A 25535-nucleotide genomic window follows, 5' to 3' on the forward strand; every position below is an offset into this window, starting at 1 on the left:
ATTACATTCAATATGCCCTGAGCCCATGGGTATAGGGTGCTGTTGCCAGCAACCTGGTATTTTATTTTGTTCAGCGAGATCAGATTAAAAGCCATTTCAAGAAATAGAAGATAATAGCTTCTCTTCTAATGAAGTTTATTATTTTATGTGAATACAAAGGAAATATTAATAGATGAAACAAAAAGTATCTTATCTATACTAAGCATTCATGATTATGTGTCATCATGTGGTGATAAGTGCAAATAAAATAATAGGAAGACACCTTAAGAAAGTAGATTTGTAACACTTTGTTGTATTTAAAAATGATAAATTGGATTTAAATTATCATCTAAAAATGGGCATTCATTTTCACTAATATCCTTTGGAACATCTATGAGTTATACATGATCTCTAGATTAACCTGATGATTTATCACACTGATATGTTTCCTCAAAGTACAAGGAATGTATTAATTATCATCAAATTATCATTTTTCTAGGCCATTAGACTAATGTGTACATTGATAATCAATAACTAATTCTTACCAAATAAGTACATGCACATTAAGCTCTATCATCTTTATTTTTTCACAAATGGAAAAATGTAGTTTGTCATCAACAAATATCTTGAAATGCACATTGTGATTTAACTATTATGGTAGATCAAAAATATTCTGAAATGCTACTAGAGGTAGAATGGATATTGGAAAAAATGTGGCCCATCTTCCATTTTACATATATGGTACTTGATACTCACAAAATTGTAATTACTGGGTCAAAGGAATGAAGATCTTTACAATGGAAGAATGAGGCATGTATCTTGAGATCCAATCCACATTCATTTAGCACCCAAGTCTAGGAAAAAAAAAACACAAAAAAACTTAAATTTCCTTTTGAGAGAATGACCTAAATACAGACAATAGAGAATATCTTCATATTCCATGTCACTGTACATGGAAATGACCTGTTTTAGAAAGCTAAGCATATATTAGAATGATTTAATAAAATTTGAAAGAAATTTCTAAAGACACATGATCTTTATGTATTAATTGAGTTGTCATGAAGCATGTAGATATATATTTATAATATAATTATGGCCAGGGATATGTTATTTCAAATAAATTTTATTTTTTATTTAGAACAAACTTGGTTATTCTAGTGCAGGGTAAAAAGTAATAATGACATGTTTGCCCTAACTAAACATTATTAAAATATTTGTCACATGTAATGGTATATAATTTTAGAAATAGTACAGTAATGTTTATGGCAATTAATTAACTACCATGTCCAAAAACTGTAGGGAATTCCCACCAAGAACATAACTCCATTTTTAGTAAGTATTTAATTATATAAGAGAAAACCATAGCTTTATCTTAATTTATGCATATGATTTAGACTTGTACTGAGAATGAGAATGGATTAGGATATTTTAAAATCTAAGATTTGGGAGGGGCTACTAGTGCTGGGAATTACTCTATGAAAATCAAAAGAGAAGTTGCTGCATGCAGAGTGTCAGGAATTATCTCTGAATGGTTATGGAGGAATGTTTATGTTTTACTGGAAAATAAGTAAAGACAGCATATTATGCCAAACTTTTATCTTACATACACAATGATAATAGAGAGCTCATGATGGAATGATGCACTGAAATTGTACCATTACATAACTCTATCATGTTATTTAGGATGATTAAAATTTGTAACAAGATTCCCCTAATTCTTCTCAAATATTTCTCTTACAATAGTATATTATGTGACAATGTCACGAAATGGAGAAAAAAAGAACCTGGATGAATTTCAGAAAGGTCAAACTTCCCCCTTTATTTTTGTGCTGTTGAGCAGTTACTTTAAAGTACCCACAGACTTTGACACAGTATAAAACATGATTAGATTTCCAGCAGCAGCTCATGTGGCTGAGAATAACACAAGAGGCATAATTGACCTTCAGACTAGAACTGAATGCCAGAATAAATGTTCATCAAACAAGAAATCCTATAAAGGGAAATCTCCTGGACCAGAAGCCAAAGAAATGTAAGTTTTCAAAATATTCTAGTCTATTCTTCCAGATATACAACTCAATTTTATTTTGAAGTAAGATATAGCTTTAGGTTTTTTCGGTTTAATTGTGTTATTCAGCTTTCCATCAGTATATGAATATTTGAGATAATCATTTTTAAGAATAAAAGGTTTATTTTGTTTTGGGGGTTTTGTTTGTATGTACTGAGAATTGATCTCAGGTGTTCTTTACCACTGAGGTATATCCTCAGTTCCTTTTAATTTTTTTTTTAAATTATGTTCTAAATTATTAAGACCCTTGCTAAGTTGCTGAGATAGGCCTCAGCAATCCTCCAGCCTCAGCCTCGCAAGTCCTTGGAACTACAGGAGTACACTACCATCCCCCGGGGAAAAGGTTTATTTTGGCTCACAATTCTAGAGTTTGCAGTTCATGATCAGTTGGACTTCCTGCTTTTAGGCTTATGATGTATCTGACAGCACATCACAGCAGGAGCACATGGCAAAGTTGAAATGCTCATCTTATGGCCAGGAAGGATATACAGAGAGGAGAAAGGAAGAAACCAAGGTCTCACAATGCCCTTCACATCATAGTCCCAATGCCCTGAAGACCTCTCACTCCACCTCTTAAAGATTCCACTCAGTAGCTCCACAAAGTGGACCAAACCTCTACTACATAGACCCTTTGAGGACACTTAAGATCCAAACTATGACCATAATTTTTAAAATTTTATTAACATTTTTGTTGTTAAAAAACAGATGTAAAGGGGCTTGAGTTGTGGCTCACCTAGCAAATGCGAGAGGCGCTGGGTTCGATCCTCAGCACCACATAAAAATAAATAAATAAAATAAAGTTATTGTGTTCAACTACAACTAAATAAATAAATTAAGAAATAAATAATAAAAAGGTGTAAAATACACAGATGTTTTGCTTGATATACTATTTTCTCTCTCTCTCCTCTCCCTGCATGTACTTTTCTCTTTCTTCCTCTGTCACAGAGGATAAAGTATGGAGACAGCATATGCAAAATATGGACATACTTATCTTACATGTGCATGTGTACACTCATGTAATTTTTGACTATATGCTGCCACTGTATACCTCCATCCATCATCATAGTGAGCAGTAGACATGAACTACTGGTAACCAGAACAGAAATGGAACCACTGAGGTCCTGCAGCTCATGTAAATAGTGAAAGGTAGATATTGAGAATGACCACCTTTCTGATATCAACAAACTCACAGGTCTAGAGCAATAACTTGAATTGTTGATTATGTTTATTACTGTTGACTTTGTTTACTAAATTACTACAGAACAATCAGATAATAAGAGAAATAGGAGAAATGTCATGAAACATGGACACTTGCAAGTTTGAAATAAGTAATTGTTTCTCATAGGCAGACAAGAAAAATACATCAAACTGAGAGAAGCTTTAAGCAAAAAAACCACAGGCACTTATTTTTAAAAATGCTGACTCATTTGGAATTTTGTAACACTTGGCATCTGCCATAGTTTCAGGCTTGCACATTACAAATAACCTTTAAGAAATTACCACTTGTTGAGTTTTGGTGTAATATTAAGAAATAATGTCCATGCATTATCTGAAATGTTTATAAAAATATTCAATCACTTTCTGATTCCATAACCATTATAGGCTGGATTTTCTTCATTTGCTTCAGTGAAGTTAAAAATCTGCCTTCTATTAAGCCAGACGTTAAATAGACTTTCAAAAATATGAACTAATGTCACTCTTCTAATTTTCTGTTTGCTTTGGAAAATATAGATTTTTTTCACAAAAATAACCTATTTAGAAAAACATAATGCATTTACTATTATTTTGAAAAAATCAACAAATATTTGGTAAAACTCAAAATAAATTCTGACTCAATTTAGATTTCTCAGATTACAAATTCAACTCAGATTTGACTTCCAATAAATTATTTCTATTAGAAAAGATGACTCCAAAAAAGAAAATTAAAATGGTGCGTTTTTTTTTTTTTAGAGAAAACTGATATATTTAAGATACTAGCAATTGAGAAAGGACAGCATGATAGAATCAAGAAAGCAAAGACTTGTTACCAGAGAAGCATGTATAGAAAAAAAATAATGTGGATGTGGGTATTAGCTCATGTTACTAACTGAAGCAAACAGACAGAAAACCTACTATGTTTTGAACACAATGAAACCGTGTGTGTCTTAGGCTGAAAATTTTATGGGACTCTTCAAGACAAGAATATAGCAGAAATACTACAGATATCAAATGTATGACTGTTGAAAAGTTTCTGTCTCCTACACACAGAAAGCTGGCAAAGAATGAGCTGCTAAATTTCCAAGAAGGATATGATTCTCAGTGCCTCTTTTACCTGAGATTTAATATATAGATGGAAAAAAAGATAATTTCCCGGGGAGAATTAAATAAATATATATAGAGAAAAATGAACTGAAGTTAACTCTACAGTAGCTATCCAGGTAGATTTTAGAACTGACCTGCAAATCTGTAATTTATTCTTCTTCTGAAAAAAATAAATGAGATTATCTTGTTTCCTGGATGCATCATACAGCTTAATTCTAATTCATAGGGATTATGGATAAAGAACCTGATAGAAATAATGCCCTGATTTAGATATCAATAAATACTACTTAATAGGCACGATGGCACATGCCTGTAATCCCAGCAGCTTGAGAACCTGAGACAAGAGGATAGGGAATTCAAAGCCAGCCTCAGCAATGTCGAGACACTAAGCAACTCAGTGAGCCCCTGCCTTTAAATATAATACAAAATAGGGTTTGGGGATGTGGCTCAGGGATCGAGTGCTCAAGAGTTCAGTCACCAGTATATTAGAAAAAAAAAAGTTCTGAACAGCTTGCAGAGACACATAGTAAAACAGTCAAGTAATTAAGGCAATTAGGGCAACGAGTCCAAAATATGGCTTCTCTAAGTAAAATGGAATGTACAGGCTGATCTGTAGAAATGGATTGCCCTGTAGAAACATTCCAAACCTTCCAGATGATGCCTTTGTTCCAGAGAGGCTCTGAAAACCTGAGTGGGACCTACAGAAAATTTCAATCTCAAGGGTCAAAATGTCACAACTAGCCAGAATGTCATGGGCCTAAATAATAGCCTTGGCAATTTCCAATATCTGATTAGCATAAATATTGAGTACTGCCCTTAACCAGGAGCCATATAAGCCCTTGGACTAGTACACTTTAATGGAAAGCCCCTATCAGAACCCCTTGCACTCAGTGAAATCTCTGCTTCCTTCTCACTTGAATAATTCAAGAGAAAGCTGGGACCAGGTGGGACACCGACCTCTGATAGAGAAACAGTGACCCAGAACCACTAGTCATGTTTATTATATAGGTTTCATCAAAAGGTTATTTGTGAAAAAGTTTCTGCAAAGAAGGCAAACTTGAAGTTTGCAGAACTTGCAGTATTTTATTGATATCTTGTTATGCTCAGAACTCTCTATTCATGGCAGCTAGTGTCTGAGCTCAAGGTCAAGACTGATATTGTTCTGTATCTTTGCACAGAACTTTCTCAGGCAGGGCATTACTATAGCTTCTGGGCAATCTTGTCCTCTTCCTTTGCACAGTTAAGTTCCCTTGGCAAAGCACAAACACAGCTCCAAGGCAGTCAAAGACCACAGTCCAAGTTACCACTCTCCACATCTATCCACCACAATTGCAGCAGTAGAGAATCCAGTTTCATTTCCAAATCAAGTTTCCTTACATAATACTTCCACTTTGCACCTGATGTCAGGAGCAGATAAGAATTCCATATTGTATCTCTGGGTAGAGTTACATGCCATTTGTATGTGAAAAAAGTATTGGATGACCATACAGGTTGAGTGATAAATTTAATAACTCTGTTCACTATTTAATAATCCTAAATCTGAGAATGTGTGGGATTATTCCTTAAGGGCCACTTGTTGAGAGGGATCAAGTGACTTGTTCCACCCAATGAACTACAAACAGGAAAAAGTAAGATGTCAACTTTAAAAGGCATCATGGAATTAGTAGATCAGAACTCTTATCTCCCTTTCTTTCTGACACACAGACAAGCATTCAAAACTTTTTCTATCATTTTGAGCTTCCAGTAGCTAAATTAAACAGAGAAATAATTTATGGCAAACCATGTGTATCTCTAAGTATGCGAAAACTAAGTTTTCATGGGTTTGAGTCATTAAAATTTTAGTTTAAGCACATCATTAATCTTTGCTGGTTTTGCTGATAGTTTTAGAGTGAAATTAATGTCCACTTTACATACAAAGAAACAAAGGTTAGAGAGAATATGATTCATCTTAGGTCATTGAGTCCTCTAGCTAATTTACACAGAATTCTTTGAACTCTGCTTCTAAAATTAATCTTTTTTGAAAATTTTGCAACTTGAGGCATAGCTGACCATATAAAATACCTTAAATGGAGCAATATCAGTGGTACTGATCTATAATTTATTATGTAGGCCCTCCCACTTCCCCTACACTTATACTTGTTTTGAAAACTGCTATTGGCAACAAATGTTTCATCAATGAGTAGACATCTGACACAGGGAAATCAAATTTTCCTGCGTATTTTCCTTTTCCCACAATTTGGGGACAATCAGTGTCTTGTACCCAACTTTTTTTTTAAACATTGAAATGAATAACAATAATTCTTGCAAGGCAAAAGCAATGTAGAGCTATTTGTAGCCAAAATCCATTCTTGTTTGGAACAGCTGACTTTAATGAGACAGAAGGAGGACATTGTGAAGAGAATACCAAACATATGAAATGGTAACAAAAAGAAAGAAAAAATACTCCAGGGGCTCTCAAATCCTATTCCTAGTTATTGAGGTCCAGATATAGTCTCTCTCCTGTGATTTGAAATCATCTTTGACTTTTATAATTTATATTCTGAGTTTCCACTTTTCTAAAGCACTTTCAGTTTTGATTCAGTTACAAATACAAAGGAATTACAAAATTGTGTGCACAATGTGCCACAGTATTCCATTTTCAACCACTTCTTTCTTCTTCCTTGAATTGCTATGTGTTCAAACACTGAAATCAGAAAATTTCACAATTTGAAAATCTTTGTTAAATTGAAAATGAAATATTATGTGGTCTCTCAAACAATAGACTCTACTGAAACGTTTGCAAATTCAACTGCACTTTAAGTATGCAAATGACAAAGAAACAAGGAAATTGGGCAAGTTAAGACCATCACAAATCAGTGTTTATTATGATCAGGTGAAAAGTAAGATCTCTAGAGTATTTGAATTGTCTTCCTGTTGTTGTTATTGTTGTTGTTGTTTTAGTTAAAACTATACCATCAAATAGTACTCAAGGATTTACTTTAAAAACACATTTTTATTGCAGCAAAATCACTGAATTTGTATGTCCTGATTATAAAATTGTCATGACTAGCAATGGGGACTAGGTTAAAGAAGAGATAAAAAACAAAACAAAACTATTTTTACAGTTGTATTTCAACTTCAGACTAAAATGTATGGATTTTTCTCATAAAAAAATACTTCTTCTACATTTAACATTACCTTTCAGGTTTTAGGGAATAAAAAAGCATAAGCTTCATATAGAATTAAGATAAGACTGCATGAATAAAATAACTTGTCCCCAGCTGAAAAAGAGTTTATCACTCAAAAGTAAAATATGCAATAATCTGATTTTGGTAAATTTGAATTCCGTTGAATTCTTTCTTCCCTCACTAAACTGTGAGGTGAAATGAAAGCATCCTGGAGACACTGTAACAAAATAGAATATTATTATTTTTGTTTTCTACATAGAAAAGCAGTATTAATGCTTCCATTAATACTGGTACCTGAAACGTTCTGTGACTGGGGATGTCTAGGTAAAGGAGACACATCAGCAAAATGATTGACTAGAGGTGCCTGCTGCACTTCCCTTTATGAAGGAAAAAAAAACAATAGCTATACTATTGGGATGTTTGAAATAGAGCACTGGAGTGCATTAGGGATGTGGCAAAGGATATACAGAAAATGTAGATATATGCTGACCTTACAAAGAAGAGAACTAAGCACATAGCATCTACCACCCTGTCTCAAGAACAACCTTAAAACAAAAAGCACTTCACTTGGCAGGGAAAGGGTAAGCAGGATGCCTCAAGCAATCCTAACTCATACTATAGATGTATGAAGCCATTGTGGTGGGAGAAATCTGAAGCCCCTGCCAGCCCTAGGCTCAATCTGGGGAGTTGTTTGCTTATAACATAGCTACATTTTCCTGAAGAAATAACCTAGCGTGTATTTTACTCCACACCATCCAGATTTCTGCTGTGCAATGCCATCTTGAGAAGGGTCATGTGAGCAGCAATGAGCCTGCCCCCACCATCTTTGCATTGACACAGCCCTGTAATCCAGCAGGTGGTTCTCCCTATACTTAAAGGGCCCTGGGAAGCAACCGGCCACCTACTCTGAGTGAACTAGATTGCCATATACTTGGAAAGTGTCCAAGTGGCCCTCCATTAAGTTCTGAAGGCTCCTGGGGCCTCTGCAAGCAGATCGACAATCTCACTCAGTCCTTTCTGAGAAGCTCAGCCTGTTGAGGCTATAAAAAGCAGAAAGGCTTTCCACCCAACCAAGATCCTGGTAAGCAACACAGCAGTCGGCCCTGAGTGACTCAGCAAAACCCTGAGAAACAGATTGATGGTACTACCCACACAGCCACAACCCTAAAAGCAGCTGGGCAGTGTTAAACTGTGCAAGTTGGTCCCCTTTAGAGCTATCAAGTCACCTGAATGGTCTGTAGTCACTGCTAGAGGCCTTGTCCTGCTACTAGGAATATTACAACACATTCAACTGGGCCCAATAGAGGAGACTTACCCTTGAGTGGCTTTCAGAACCTGGTAGGCCTTTCATCTTTGTTGCCACACCATCCACAATTCATCTGTGTCGTTCCACCAGTCTGACCCTATGTCCTGATGTCCCACAGAAACTGCAGAAGTCCACACAACATCTGGGTATGCTCTGCCTAGGGCCTCAGGTGGACCTACGTTGGCTAAAAGAGCTGCACCCCAGCTGTCAGGGCAAGCTCACAACCTGTGCAGCGTAGCCCACCAAGAATCCTTCAGGGATTACTGACCCTGATTGCAGCTGAACAGACTAAATAACACTAATTTTAACACCCAGAAGTATAATCCAATCTTGGGGCACATTGCCAAAAGAAAGTGTTTTTTTTTTTTTTTTTTTTTTAATAGAAGTCAGCCTATATGATCTTTAAGACCCAAAATATCAATGTAGGAACATAAACCATGAAAAACAAAATAATACTACACCTCTACAGGAATACAGTAACTCTCCGGCAATGACCTAAAAGATACACCATATTTTACACCACAAAACAAGTCAACAAATTATAAAAATAAAAATCATAGCATACATCATCTCTTATCACCATGAAATAAAGCTAGGAGAAATATTAAAAATCATACAAATACATAAAAATTAGATAACAGGTACTTTAACGATCAATGAGTCAAAAGAGAAATTTAAAAACGTCTCACAACTAATTAATATTAAAACATTGCACAACAAAAATCTATAGCATATAACCAAATATTGTACCAGGAGGTCATTCCATTGCAATAAATGCAATAAATAAATATATATAGTAATATATGTATATATATGAAATAAATATATTACATATTTGAAATAAAATGCCTAACAATGTACCTTAAAGAACTAGAAAAACAAGATGAATCCAAACCCAAAAGTTAAACAAGAAATAACAAAGATTACAATTGAAATAAGCAAAACAGAGACTAATAAATAATATAAAACATCAATTAAACAGAGCCAGTCTTTTAAAAATGTAAAACTGTGTAGCTTTGGCTATACTAACAAAGTAAAAAATATAAGAGTCCTAAATAAATAAAGTCAGAGATAAGAAAATAGATATTGCATCTAACACCATCACACAACAACTGATACTAGGGGCTACTATGAAGAAAGATGTTTCAAAAAACTGGAAAGTCTAGAAGAAAATTGGTGAAAATCTACACACATATAACCTACCACAATTGAATCAGCAGAACACAGAAAACCTAAACAGACCAATAACAAGTAAAATGATTAAATCAGTTAAAAAAAAAAGTCTCCAATGGAAAAAATGCCCAGGACTATGTGGCTTCAATGTTGAATTTCACCAAACCATTACAAAAGAAATGAATCAAAACCTTCCAAAACTATTTCAAATAACTGAAAAGAGAGACCCTTCCAAAATTATTTCATAAGATAACATCACTCTAATAGCAAAATCAAACAAAAAAGAAAATCAAAGACCAATATTTATAATGAACATAGAATCAAAACTTCTCATCAAAATACTAGCAAAACAAATCCAATAGCACACTGAAACCTGTACACCACTATCAAGTATCATTTAACCTAGGGATGCAAGAACACCTCACATGATCATATGAAGAAAATAAAAGACATAAACAATCAATGAAGAAAGATAATTAAATAGAGTTCAACATCTCTTGATGATAAATATCATCATAAGTTTAGATATGGAAGAAATTTACCTCAACACAATGAAGACTAAATAAGACAAACCTACAGCTAACATCATGTTGAAGGGGTGAACACCTGAAATCATTTCCTCTAAGATCAGGAACAAGACAGGAATGGCAACTCCCACCCCTCTCATTGTCAGAGCAGTAGGCAAGAGACAGAAAGCGAATTCAAAATTAGAAAGCACAAAATCAAATTATACCTATTTTAAGGTAATGTGGTTTATATGTTGAAAAACCTAAGCACTTCAACAAAAATCACTTAGAACTCATCAACAGATTCAGTAACATCAAAGACTACAACATCAATATACAGAAATCAATAGATTTTTTTATACATTAATAAGAAAGTTTCTAAGAAATTGAAAAAGAAATATCATTCACAATAGCTACAGACAAACAAATAATCTGAGAATTTATTTAACCAAGGACAAAGAGAATCCAGAAATCCATCTATGTATTTATAGCCAACTGATATTTTTTTAATATTTTATGTTTTAGTTGTAGTTGGACACAATACCTTTATTTTATTTATTTATCTTTATGTGGTGCTGAGGATTGAACCCAGGGCTTCGCACATGCTAGACAAGTGTCCTACCCCTGAGCCACAACCCCAGCCCAAACAACCTATTTATGACAAAGGAAGCTAGAGAGAGAGGGGAGGGGAGGGGTTGGGGAGATAGGAAGGATAGTAGAATGAAACCGACATTATTATTACTGTGTGTATATATGTGACTGCATGACCAATGTGATTCTGCAACCTGTATACTCAGAAAAATGAGATACTATATCCCATCTGATTCAAATGTATGATATGTCAAGATCACTGTACTATCATGTGTAACTAAGTAAAAAAAATGTAAAAAAGACACACACCAAAAAAAAAAAAAAAAAAAAAACATTGGGGGAAAAAAGTCTCTTCTATAGCTGATGCTGGAAAAACTGGATATCTACATGTGGAAAAATAACCCTAGACCCCGTCTCTCCCTAGACATAACATTCAACCCAAGTTACATTTTTAAAGCCTAGAAAAAAAAAAGATTTTGAAAGTTATCATCACCAAGAATTAACAGATATTTGAGGAAATAAATATATTTAACCCGATTTAAACATGATGCAATGTACACAAATACTGATTATCACATGTTAACCTATTATTGAGTATAGGTTTTACTTTTTTTTTTTTAAACAAGTTAACACTTTCTAAATTTGAAAAGAAATTCAACTCAAACTGAATCAAGGATTTAAATGTTAAGACATGAAACTACTAGAAGAAAGCATTCATGAAATGCTTGAGAATATTGATCTGGGCAAACGTTTTTGAGATATGATCCTCAAAACCCAGGCAAATAAAGCAAAAATATACAAGTGGTATTACTTCAAACAAAAAAACTTCTACACAGAAAGGAAATGCCATAAGAGAAAATATTTGTAACCCCTTCATTTGAAAAAAAAAATGAACAATATCCAGAATATGAAAGAAACTTAAAAAACATAATAGTTAAAACTAAACTTTTAAAAATGCAATTTAAAAAGAAGACTTGAATAGGCATTTCTAAACAACCATTGTACAATTGTACAACAAGCACACAAAAATGCTTACCATCAGTAAACATTTTTACTGTGTGTATACATCAAGGAAATGCAAATCAAAATCACAATGAGATATTATCTAATTCCAGGAAATGTGATATATATATATATATATATATATATATATATATATATATATATATATACACACACACACACACACACAATGGAATATTATTCACCAATAAAAAATAAAATTAGGTTATTTGCAACAACATTGGAGGAGAGGTAAATGGAGACAAGATGCTTAATGAGTACAGATGAACAGTTGGATATAAGGGTTATTCTACAACACAGCAGAATAAATATGACTGATTAATAATGATTAATAGCAAATTTCAAAATAACTGGTAGAGAAAATTTTGAATTTTCCTACACAAAATAATGATAATCTACTGAGGTGATGGATATATCAATTTCTCTGATCTGAAATACTACACATTGCATAAATGCATTAAAATGTTGCTCTGTACCCCACAAATATATCAACAAAATATATTACTATATGTCAATCAAATGTATATATTTTAAATTTTACAAACTTTATATTAATTTTAACATTTTTTCTTAAACATGAATATTATCCTTTACTGGCCTTTAAGTAATAAAACTACATTATGTATATAGATGTGTGTATGAATACATATAAGCATATATATATAATTTATATACTATATAATATATATATATTTACATATATATATAAAGACACCTTAATATTCTATTGTGTTGTTTTCTTTTATTAAAGAAACTCTATAAATCATGGAAATCATGTTGCATAATTACTACCATACATTGTATTAGCAAAATATTAATGAAAAACAATAATGAAATATACTATTCTTACAAGTATTTTTCAGGGAGTATACTTTCAACTCACACTGTAAAGGGTATATGCAAAGAGAATATGTTGAAATGCTTCAATCATCAGATGTTCTAACATCAGATAAATCATATTTGAAGAGTGATCATAAAGTCAGACTTTGCATGTACCAGAAATCCACACTGCATATTATCTGAGGTCTCAATGATGGAGAAATTATGTAAGGATAGTCAAATACATGCCAGTTCTCAAGGAATATAATAAGATTAGGTGATGCATGTGACATAAGTAATTTCAGAAGTCAGTCCAATTTCAATTTTCTAGCAAATAATTACTGAATAGAGGGTTGCATATCACACCTCTCTTAAAGGGAGATAATATTAGCTATAATGAGCACAGTGTGAGCTTCAAGAATCATTAACTACCTGTAGAACACCTTCTTTCCCCCAGTCTATAAATCCTTTCATTAAATCATGTCTATAATGAATCAAGGCTAATTATTAGCAGCTGTGTTACAGCTGTGACACCACTGGTGTTGGGGAAGCAAAGAAAGCAAGGACTTCTCCAGGGTCCAGTAATACAACTGCTTCTCAGTTCTGACACGAAACAAGAAAAGGGCAGTCAACTCAGTATTGCTCCAAGTCCTACCTTGAAATTTGCATTATGTGTATTTGTAGAATTCTAACACCACGTGGACCACAGTTCACAACTCAAAGCATTTCCTTTACTACAAATATAAAGAAATTAGAGAGAAAAAAGTAAAGCAAATTTTCCATTGTCACTGTCATGACAGACTCAGAAAAGAAAATTCCACTCTCCAAATCTGAGTTCAGTAGCCTTTTAAAACAAATTTCTACCTTTGATGAGCTATTCCATATTGATTCTCCTACCTAATATCAACTCATTCAATATTTGTTTATTCAGTATGCAATAATTATATATAACTAAGTGACTTTAAGTTTTTCAATTTAAAAAAATTCAGAAAACAATGAAGATATGATTAGCAAAATAAATATTTGTAAGATTTTGTTAATTTATCAAAATCTCAGAAACATGGGCAAATCATTGTATTTATATTTATATATTTGTATATAATATATATATAATATACAAATATATATATTTATTTATTTAAGTACCTAGATAGGTATATAGAGAGATGCCAGTATTATCATTATTGGTAATACTTGTTATTCATGCATTTTTATGCATTTAATTATTCATTCAATATTAACATCTAGTATATTACTACATTCTATCAGGTAAGAGCATGCATTTATTGTACAAATATACTTGCCATGCATGATACTACAATTCCTAAAAAAAAAAAAATGACTCTTCTGTTAAGGCCTTTAAAAATTATTGATGAAAATCTATCAGAAACACACATTCAGACCACAGTCCTTGCTAAATAGAGGTATGTGCCACGTCCTGTTTGAAAGGAGAAGCACAGAGGGAAACATATATTGATTCAGAGATATGGAAACATCACATGTTAATAGTATCTCTTTTTCTATTTACAGATCTCTTTATAACTTAGGAAAAGTATAACTATTTGAATAATTAGATCAATAGAATTGTTTCTATTTCAGAACAAAAATTTCAGGGGAGAAATGAATGTACACCATACCAGTGGGATATTTCCTTTAAAAAATAGAAAGTTTAAAAGGATAAGCATGATTCATATACTCTTTTAACCTCCCCTCCCCAAATAAGCAATGATTAGATAATTTGGGAACGTTTGAGCACAGGGGGTAGGGGAGAGACTCTAGACAGTTTGAGTTTGCTAACTGCACCACCATGGAGCAGCAGGGATGCTGCCTGCTGCTCACAGGGGTAATTATCACCTCTGAGGGAGCAGTATTTCCGGAAATGATGTTCATCATCAGATGGAGGGGGAGGGCCTTTGCAAGCATTCTATTCCTGGCTATAAAGTTCTTTTGTTTTCAGAAGGAGTGGTTATGAATTAAGGCCCACTGCTGTTCAAATAATTAGGATTTGTGGTGTTTAAGAATTACCTCCATTAGAGAAGTAAAATGGTATTAATAGTGTGGCTGCAAGCTGTGAAATATGGAAACATTACTTCCTAAGACAGCTGTTCAACTGCTGTTCGCATAGGCAAACTTCTCTAGAAAAAAACATTTTTTTTTTCCTCTCTCTATCAGTGCCTGGCTGGCAAACAACAATAAGAACAAGAAATAATAACCCATAGAAATCAGAGCTCTTTTGAGCTATTGAAACAATTACAGCACAATCTACATCACTATGGGATCAAGGAATCGAAGAGTGGGAATAAAGTGATAATCCCACAGAGAAGTATAAAGAAAATAGCAATTTACAAGGTTAAGATTACTTGGGAAGGAAAGCCTTGTGGTACATTGGAAAAATAGCAAGTTCTATCATGTCTTTTATAGGAGCACATGCATGGATGAATAGAAATAAATTTATTATTCATTCATCAAAAACATTGAGCTTTTCATGATTTTTTTTGTTTACTGCATAAATAAGAATGTGTTTAAATTGAGAATTAGACTTTGAATATTTTTCCCATTGTGACAAATTGAGGTACTTCTAGGTGCTGAATACCTAGATAATCTAAATTTCAAAAATATTGGTAAACTATTTTTTCCTATGTACAAATTTCAAAATATTAAATATATAATCATAATATAAATTTTAGAAAGCTTTAGTCATTTATAATATTTTGATAAAGGAAACAGTATAACAATGGCACAAGATTAAAATATCAAGATTAATGTTAATTTTTAAATTGTATGTAAACATTATTAATAAGTAGATTTTTTTTTTTAACAAAAGAACTTGGATTTGATTAAAAGAGTTGAGTGGTTTTTTTTTCTTTAATTATTGTGAGTTATCCATACTGGCAAATCTATATATCAGTTCTTTGAAATAAAATTCCTAAAAATGGGCTTTATGTTTATGTATATGGAAAAGAGGTGTAGTTAAGAAATACTAAATTTTAAAAGGACTATGGAATTTCTAGTAGGAAAGAAAGTGGAGGGATTAAGTTCTTCAGTAAGCCAAGAGAAAAAAGATAATACGCATGGTAGAACCTCATAAACTTGGTTCAAGTGTTGGTTAACAATACTGTAGAAAGCTCATGCTATGCTTCCCATAGAACATGAGGAGCAGTTAGGCAGTAATGTATATTTCAGAGACTTCAAGTCTTGACAGGCTCTTAAGATACTGCCCTTGGGAAGCAGCAAGAATGGAAACTGCTTCCTTAGTTTACACCAAATAACAGAGTCTGACTTGAAGGTGTGAGGACCTGGGTAGTTTGGCTTCACAGAATGACAAATCCCTGCCATGTTTCCTGAGGCAATTAATTTCAAGACTTCATCCAAAAATGAGAAATTTGGAGTACATGTCTAAGAAACTAGTGTTCTCACAGGTACATCCGTTCATTCCTATTACCAGGAGAAGATGGTTTCTGACATACAGAAATTTCTTTTCTCAAAACTTCATACACTTTATTAATATTCCTGATTACACATCTAGAAGTGTAATTACTACATAACTGTCTAAACTGAACCAATCTATAAATGTAGAATTATTTTCACAAAGTCATCCTCAGAGAATGTACCAGTAAAATAACTGAGATTTGATATCTGTGGCATTTCTTTGTGATAAAAAACAAGGATAATCCCCCAATGCATATTTTAAAAAGGTTGCATTCTGTGCAAGATTTCAGTGTAATATGCTACAGCAAATAAAATGTAAACTACATTTTGGTATTTAAATATGTCTGAAATATGCTTTTGTTGATGTTAAGAATATATTTTACACAGAATTCAAAGTAAAATTTGATGAAATCCAAAACTTAGTATTATGCTTTCTTCAGTTCTAAAACACACTGTATTTGATGGACTCTTAAAAACTTTTAGATCCTAGAGAAGTATGCTTTCTTTCAGATTGTGACTATCTACAATCTCTTCCTAATCTTTATGTGATTCAAACTCAACCTTTTTCTGTGTTCAAGATTTTTCCATCTCATAAAATCATTGGTGTTTACTTGTTTATTCATTTGCCCTTGATTTTTTTAAAAGTCTTAATACCTGATTACAGAGATGTTGAATTACAGATATTTATATAGTCAGTTTGGTCAGAAGAGACATCTTTGTACATGAATAAATCAACATCCTGGCATAGGTTTTAGACTTTTAATCAACTTAATTTTGGGAATTCTGCATCCAGAGCCATGTTTGTATAAAAGAGAGAATCTACATCTGGACCATGAGATTACAGCCATAAGAAAAGCAACCAAAGCAATCTGCCCACTTCCTCTCATTTTAAATATATTAATATATTCATTTTTATGATTTAAATATTTATTTCTCAGATATTTCGTTTAAATATGTGTGTGTGTGTTTAATTTACCTTTACATAATTAACCTTCATGCAGAGTTTTAATATGACTCTTCCTTAGCAGTTGGCTTGCACTGGTTCCTGAAGCCAATATCAATGAAAAGGAGCTAGAATCTGATGGGTTAGAGCTATGGGTCTTTAAGTTGATAAAGATTATGATAATTTTCTATTTAAACATGTTAGACTATAATATCAGAATTTCTAATGGTATGGTTGTAATGTATGTTTAAAATTTAATTTATATTTAAATTTTTTTCTTTCATGAAAATAACACATATACTATGTTCAATAGATATTTACTTAACAGAAAATTTTTACTGCCTTAAATATGCAAAGTTTTGCATTAAAATTGTTTGTCAGACTTTTTAGGGGGATACTAGGGATTGAAACTAGGGCTGTACACATGCTAATTAAGTACGCTATTACTGAGCTACATCTCCAGCTCAAACTTCGTAATAACCAAAAATTATTCTGAGTCAGTTTTTCTATTTTTATTGTTATTTTAGAAACAGCAATTTAATTTAAAATATGCATTCCCCATTTGTTATCTGTACCAGCTTTGATCTACCTATATATAAGTTTATTAGAAATATGATTTTTTTTCATTCTGTTTTTATGTGCTTTATCACAGTGTATATAAGCCCACTCCCTTTGGTCTCAATATCACATCACACACAGTGTATTTTTTTTATATATGTGAACTGTTACCTTTATAGTCATGATTTCCCATCTGCATGATGAAAAATTATTTCCTGTTTTTGAACTTATACTCTTTTGGAAGATTACAGAACCATAAAACTCAGATGTAATTAAGAAAACATTTTTTTTCTCAGCCACACACATTAATTAGTTTCTCTGAGGATGTCCATGTTAGTAGAAATATGTGTTCCTAAATAATTCCATACATATTGCAGCAGAAGATATCCTGTTTCTGAATGAAATCTCTTAAGGTAAAAAAAGTCATTCCAAAACTTTTAAAACCAGAAAGAGAAAGAAGGAATACTAGTAAAGCAAAGAGATTTTTTTCTCCCACCTCATGTTTTGCACACTACCTATGAGTATAATTAGTCTGTCTAAATTCACTGTATGTAAAACATATTTTTTTTTCAGTCAGTAGTATTGGTTAATGAAGATCCAATGTAAGAAGTCTCTTCAAGTCTTTTGATGTCCTTTTTGTTGAAACATCAAGAAACCTTCATAATTATGTGGAATATTTTCATTTGTAAACTTATTTTCATCGACTTTTGCTTATTATTGATTTTTATCCACAGCTGCACATGCAAGACAAGTTCTATTTCATTTTGGTACAAATATTTAGTAGAAATTCAAAAATCATAGTTTCTATTTTTATCCTTTCTAAATGATTTTTGATATCCTACTATTTCATAAACTACAAATTAACTTTAAATTTGCATTTCATGACATACCTTCAGGGCTAATATTTACCATTATAAAATCTCAGATAAAATAATAGGAAAATGATTAATGAGAAAAGTCAATAAAATATTGATGAGATTAAAAACACACAAACTTAAGCAAATAATTCCGTGAAGAAATGGTACATTTTACTCAGCATTTTTAGAACCTTTAAACTAAAAGAAGCTTGAAGGATTTAGTTACTTGTTTTATAGCTGCTGACTGAATTTCTCTACAATAAAAAGATATATTCAGGAAGTTTAATTTTATAATTATATCAAAGATTTTAAACTCCTTGTGTTAGTCAGCTTTCTCTCACAATTACAAAAACCTGAGATACGCAGCCTATAAGAATGAAATGTTTGTTTTGGCTCAAAATAGAAGAACAGGAAGGGGCTGAAGTCCCACTAACACCTTCAAGGTCATGCACACAATGGCAAACCATAGCATTCTGACTGTGTGCCTCACGTTCATGTTCATCTTGCAAGCCAAAATGCATTCAACTCAGTCTATCCCCCGACTCCTCAAGGTCTTAATTGTTACAGTATTATTCAAAAGTTCAAAGTGCCCTCTGAGAATTAAGAAAAACTCAATCATGAGACAATGTTGAACTCAAAAAGTAAGTTACATGCTTCCAAGGAACAAAGGTGGGACAGACACAAGGTAAATATTCCTATTCTAAAAAGAAGGAACAGAGGAATAAAATTGCTCCAAAGCAATCCAATGCTGTGCTAGCTGAATAGAGTGAAAAAAAAAATTCTGGGGAAATTATTTTCTGCATGTTTTGGGGCATGCAGGTCACCTCAGGGCTCTCTTTGAAATATTTCTTCCCTGGAAATCATTTGAAACAAATTTGCATTTCTGCATCTTTGAGGTGAGGTGGTCTTGAAGATTCCTGAGATGCCCTCCAGGAATCTTTTCTATATTTCTGATGCAAAGCACTTAGACTATAATCACTGTACCCTCCTTGGCCACAGCCTCCTTGACAGCACCTTTAAATGTACCCTTTTTGTAGCCACATAGCAAGATTTTCAAATCTTTTTGCTGTATTTCTTTTTATTCCTGAGAATCATTGTAAGTTTGGATCATAGTAACCAGTAAAACCAGTGCTACTGCCTGAGAGTTTGTGGCTTAAAATTTTCTCTACCATCATCTTTAAGACCTTTGTCTTCCAGAGATTCTGTCATCAAAGTATGGAGAAAATTCAGTCAATTTTTTTTTGCTACAGTAAAAACAACAATGAACTTTACTCCAAGTCTCAATAGAATACTGCATTTTTCCATGAGCATAACCTCATTGACTGCATTTCTATGAGAATTCTGAGCCCCCACTGAAATTGGCCATTAAGCCTGATTCACAGCATTCTAGGCCTTCTTTAGCATCCTACTTCATGGTTTTCCAAATTCTTCCTGCAAACCAATTCCAAAAGCTCTTTCATACCATTATGTATAGTAACAACAAAGACTGCTCAAATTCTTGCTGCCAATTGTCTGGGTTAGTCATCTTTATATCACTATAACAAATGCCTGTGGTAATTAAGTTAAATGGGGAAAGGTTTATTTTGGCTCAAATTAAGGCAACTTCTCTTAAAGCTAAACATAAAAATACAATATAATCCACCAGGGCTGGGGATGTGGCTCAAACGGTAGCGTGCTCGCCTGGCATGCATGCGGCACGGGTTCGATCCTCAGCACCACATACCAACAAAGATGTTGTGTCCGCTGAGAACTAAAAAATAAATATTTTAAAAAAAATTTCTCTCTCTCCTCTCTCACTCTCTCTTAAAAAAAAACAATATAATCCACCAATTCTATGTTGGGATATATTTTTTTTAATAACAAAATAAAATAATATAAAGACTTGAAAACAAGAACTCAGTTTTGAAAGTTTCATTCCATGATGAACTGGCCAGCTGGACTTCCTTGCTTTTGGGCCTGTGGAGAAGCAAGTCATGATATTCAAAATAGTGTGGCACATAAGAACAATGGAATGAAATAGAAAGTTCAAAAATAAACTCTTGCATAAATGGTCAAATGATTTTGACAAGTGTTCTAAGACCATTTAATGGATATATTGAAAATAAATAAATTAAATTAATTTAATGAAGATAAAACTTTACCTTAGGCCAGACACAATATGTAATGTAAAATTAATCAAATTACTAAACATAAGAGGCATAAATTATAAACTCTATAGAATAAAATAAGAAAAAAAAATTCATGATTTTGAACTTAGCAATAGCTACTTTGGATATGATACCAAAGCACAGGCAACAAAAGAAAAAAAATAGATAAAGGAGACTTCTTCTAAATTGAAAATATTTGCACATAAAGAATATTAACACAAGGTGAAAAGGCAACCCACTGATGGGAAAAAATATTTTTAAATCATACAACTAATAAGAGATTAACCAGTACATATTTAAAAGAACGGAATAGACCTTTCTCCCCCAAAGATGTGAAAATATCAAAATATCAATATGCACAAGAAAAGATGCCTAACATCACTAATCAACAGAGAATTACAAACAAAACTCCAATGAGATACCAATTGACTGCCCACAAGAATAATTCTTTTCAAGAAAACATAATATTAAGTGTTGAAAAAGATGGGGAGAAATTATAACACCTGTGCATTGCTGGTGGGGATGTAAAATGGTGTAGCTGCTGTGGCAAACTCTATGGCAACTGCTCAAAATGCTTACCATAGAGATACCATATGATCCCCAGCAATTCTACATTTGGGTAAGTATCCCAGAATGTTGAAAACAGGGATTCAAATAAAATCTGTAAAGTCATGTTCCAAGCAACATATTCATTACAACCAAAGATGGTAACCCAACTGTTCATTAACAGACAAATGAATCAGTATACCATAAATATACATAGAATAAAATATTATTTATCCTTAATAAAGAAGAAAATTCAAGTATGTGCTACAACCTGGATGCACTTTGAAAACATTATACTACAGGAAATAAGGTAGTGACAAAAAGATAGATATTATAATTTCACTAATATACAATAAGAAGACTAGTCAGAACTTTGGGTAGAAAGTCTGGGAATTGAACCTAGGAGTACTTAACCACTGAGCAACATCCCCAGTCTTCTTTATATTTTTATTTTGAGACAGGATCTCTCTGAGTTGCTTGGGACCTTGCTAAGATGCTGAAACTGGCTTTGAATTCATGATCCTCCTGCCTCAGCTTCCCAAGCCGAGAGTAATCATAAATTAATAGTGACAGTTAAAAAAAAAGTAAAATGGTGGGTGCCAGGAACTTTAGAGAAGAAAAGAAAGTTGGTATTTAATGGGTATAAAATTTCAATTGTTCTAGAGACAGAAGGTGGTGATGACTTTGGAACAATGTTAATGTACTTAATGTTGTACAACTATGTATTTTATAATAATTAAATGTAAACATGAACTGGTAAACTTTAAGCATTGTATGCTTAAATATTATTTAATAGCATAATAGCAATACATCCTTTCCATATTTCTAAGTAATAATTTTTTATTCAAATATTTCAGAAAATCTTCTCTAAAAATTTTGTTTCTCATTTCATATTCAAAACTGAGGGTCCAAATATGCATTTCAGGTATTTATACTAAGTATTTTAGAACTACTGATTCTCCAAAATAATCCTAAAAATATACACATATATGTACATGAGCACAATGTAATGTTTTAAGAAATTCAAGTCAGCAAAAGTAAATTTTCATTGACTAATTCATTTTTTAAAAAGAGGTACAATATATTTTGATGAATAATAACATATCACTTTTGTAGATATCAGAGTTACAGAATCTTCAACTATTTAATATAAACTATAATTTGAAAAAAAATAAAGAAATGTTTATTCTGCACCTCAGGCAAAACATATTCTCTTTTCCTAACAAGGGACACATGGATGTGTACTGAGATCAAATAGCATTGGAATATTATACATTTTAAGAATTAGGGTCACTGCTATGTCTTGCTTAATTTTGGTTTCTCCATTCTGATCTATAAAATGTCACTTTAGGAAACAATTGTTAAAAATGAACAATGAGAACCAAGCATCACACAAAACATGTTGTGGTAGTTGAGTGCAATCCATTAGAGAGAATCATCATAAATACTTAACCAAAAAAATACTTAATTTAGAAAAAGATGAAATTTTATTCAGTATATCTTTATGACACAGCAGCAAAGTTGAAATTATTTTTGGAAATATTTTATAAGATATTATATATTTTTTTAAATATTTTTTTAGAGAGAGACAGAATTTATCAATATTTATTTTTTAGTTCTTGGCGGACACAACATCTTCGTTTTTGTATGTGGTGCTGAGGATCAAACCCCGGCCGCACGCATGCCAGGTGAGTGCGCTACCGCTTCAGCCACATCCCCAGCCCAAAATATTATATATCTTTAAAGAATATAATTAAAAATTTTAAGTTTTTCTTGTTAGGACAGCTTACTCACCTCTGGAATAGTCACAAACATAGAAATCTAGTTAAGTCATATGTTTCTATTTTACTCTGCATGTGATAGCTGAATAGTTTGGGTCCAAATTCAAAGTTAAATATATAAAAAGTAAAAAAAAAAAAAAAGAAAAAAAAGAAATTCACTTTAGTTAAGAAGAAAATATAGAACTCATAACAGAACTGTATTTGAGTATATGAAAGAGTTGAAAGCCATTTGCCAGTATGTCCCTCATCCTCATCTGATTGTTACATGTCTCTGATTCAAGTACATTGAACTAAAAAGTATAATAATAAAAATACTTGTTACAGTTGTGTATCAGTTTTTCATTGCTGTTGTCACAAATTATTACACATTTAGTAAATTAAACTAGCACAAATCCATTATCATATAGTTCTATAGATTGGAAGTGACATGGATTGACTGGGTTAAGGCCAAGTTTTGAGCAGGCTTACATTCCTTTGTGAAGACTATAAGAAATAATAATTAAATGCCTTTTCCAAATTCTATAGGCTGTTCACATTCCTTGTCTCAAAGCTTTCTTCCTTCATCATCAACTTAGCTATATTGTATCCCTCTGTGAATTAGTCAGGGAAAGTTTTCCTCTTCTAGGGAATCATGTGATAAGTAGTTACCTACTTAAATAGTACAGGATAATCTCCCTTTCTTAAAACTCTTACCTTTGTCACACCTTTAAAGTTAATTTTGGAAGATAAGGTGACATATTCACAAGTTCTAGGAGTTAGAAAGTAAATAAATTTGAAAGTTGTTTCTCTACCACTAGTCTTTTTTTTTTCAAAATTCTATTTATAAAAAAGAGCTCCAGCTTGAAAATATCAAAGATTGTTCTAACTATGTACTTATGTATAGCTTGAAGATAGTAGCTTCTCCTTACATTTTCTTGTTTAGTATACATTAAGTAAGAGAGTATATACTTCTACCATTTTGTTATGCTTTAAAAGTATATAAAGCACCAGGCATGGTGGTGCACCCCTGTAATCCCAGCAGCTCAGGAGGCTGAAGTGGAGAGATTGGAAGATCAAAGATAGCCTCAACAACTCAGCAAGACCCTATCTCAAAACAAAAACTAAAAAAAGGGCTTCTTATGTAGCTCATTGGTGAAGTGACCCTGGATCCAATTCCTCTTATAAAAACAACAAAAACAACAACAAAAGCATAAAAAGCCACCTTGGTGCAAAGTAAGTTTCCACTACACATTTTTACTAGTGGCTTTTCTTTTTTTTTTTCCTAGATTTTATGTTAAGATCATTCTGTTTTATGTTAGTTGGCACTTTGCATTCTGTAGAAACTTTCCCGTTTCTCCTAATTTTCTGCTTATAATAAAATGTTCACCAGGAAGAAGTTCCTGAATCAATCCATGCCCTGTGACATCACTATTAGAAGATTATTAGATTTGTCCCAGATAGTGCTAGGATTTTAAAAAATATATCTATAGTAGTTGTTTCTTTATACATTCCAGTAGGCACATTTGATCTCCATTGTAATATTTCTAAAGTCCAATTTAGTTGTATCACAGTGAATATATTAGTTAGATACTTGAATATCTGTACTGATCTCTGTCCAGTGTGCCTTATATATCTACAAAGACTGGAAAGTCTAGAGGCTACATTTCCCAGACTCATTTGTACTTAGCAATCTTAATAAGACTATTTTATTAATTATAATTTTAGTACTGATTTATATTTCCTATGTTTTCTTGATTAATTGGGGGCACAGTTTTTCTTTAAAGGGTGTATATTCCTCAATTATTAAATCTCTTTTGAATACTGAAACAATTAAGGTTATTTGTCACTATTTCAAATAGCAGTTGTGTCACAGACCATGTAAGTTTCTGTTTTAATAGATTATTTTCAGAAAGTAGGATCTGTATTGAGTTCAATTGAATTATTTCAAGGGAATGAATTAATTTATTGGTTTTTTTGAACACTTACTATCTTGTGTTGCATATTTATTTTCTTATTTAGAAAAATATATATGTAAAGACATTTTCAGGGTTTATATCAAGAGGTCAAGAAATGAGACCTGATTATTTCTTTTCTTTTTTTCTGTAACAAAAAGTCTGCAGACTTTACTATGTTTACCTTCCTATCAGAAAACACATGTAAATCTTGCTGTCTGCTTTATTGTTTATTGAAGGTGCATTGAAGCAGGGAAGTTTTGCTCACTGATATAACCCAAACATAAATGAGTGCCTAGCATTTGGCAGTGGCACAGAATCATTAGCTCAATGAATAAATTTAGAGAGTGCCTATTTTATGTGGGACACTGCTCTGGCCCTTGAGATGCAACTATGAGGAAAATAATCCTTAT

At 32.5% G+C, this 25535-nt stretch overlaps 1 long non-coding RNA gene across 1 annotated transcript in view; it reads right to left on the bottom strand.

Moving 5' to 3' along the window:
• The window catches only part of LOC144366498 (uncharacterized), a 41609-nt gene that overhangs the window by 775 nt on the left and 15299 nt on the right, over positions 1 to 25535 (bottom strand). Inside the window, exon 2 of the long non-coding RNA XR_013425562.1 lies at positions 736 to 833. This is a non-coding gene — a long non-coding RNA (uncharacterized LOC144366498). The remainder of the gene's footprint in view (positions 1 to 735; positions 834 to 25535) is intronic.

Source organism: Ictidomys tridecemlineatus, chromosome 9 (genome assembly GCF_052094955.1).
Source record: "Ictidomys tridecemlineatus isolate mIctTri1 chromosome 9, mIctTri1.hap1, whole genome shotgun sequence".
NCBI lineage: Eukaryota > Metazoa > Chordata > Mammalia > Rodentia > Sciuridae > Ictidomys > Ictidomys tridecemlineatus.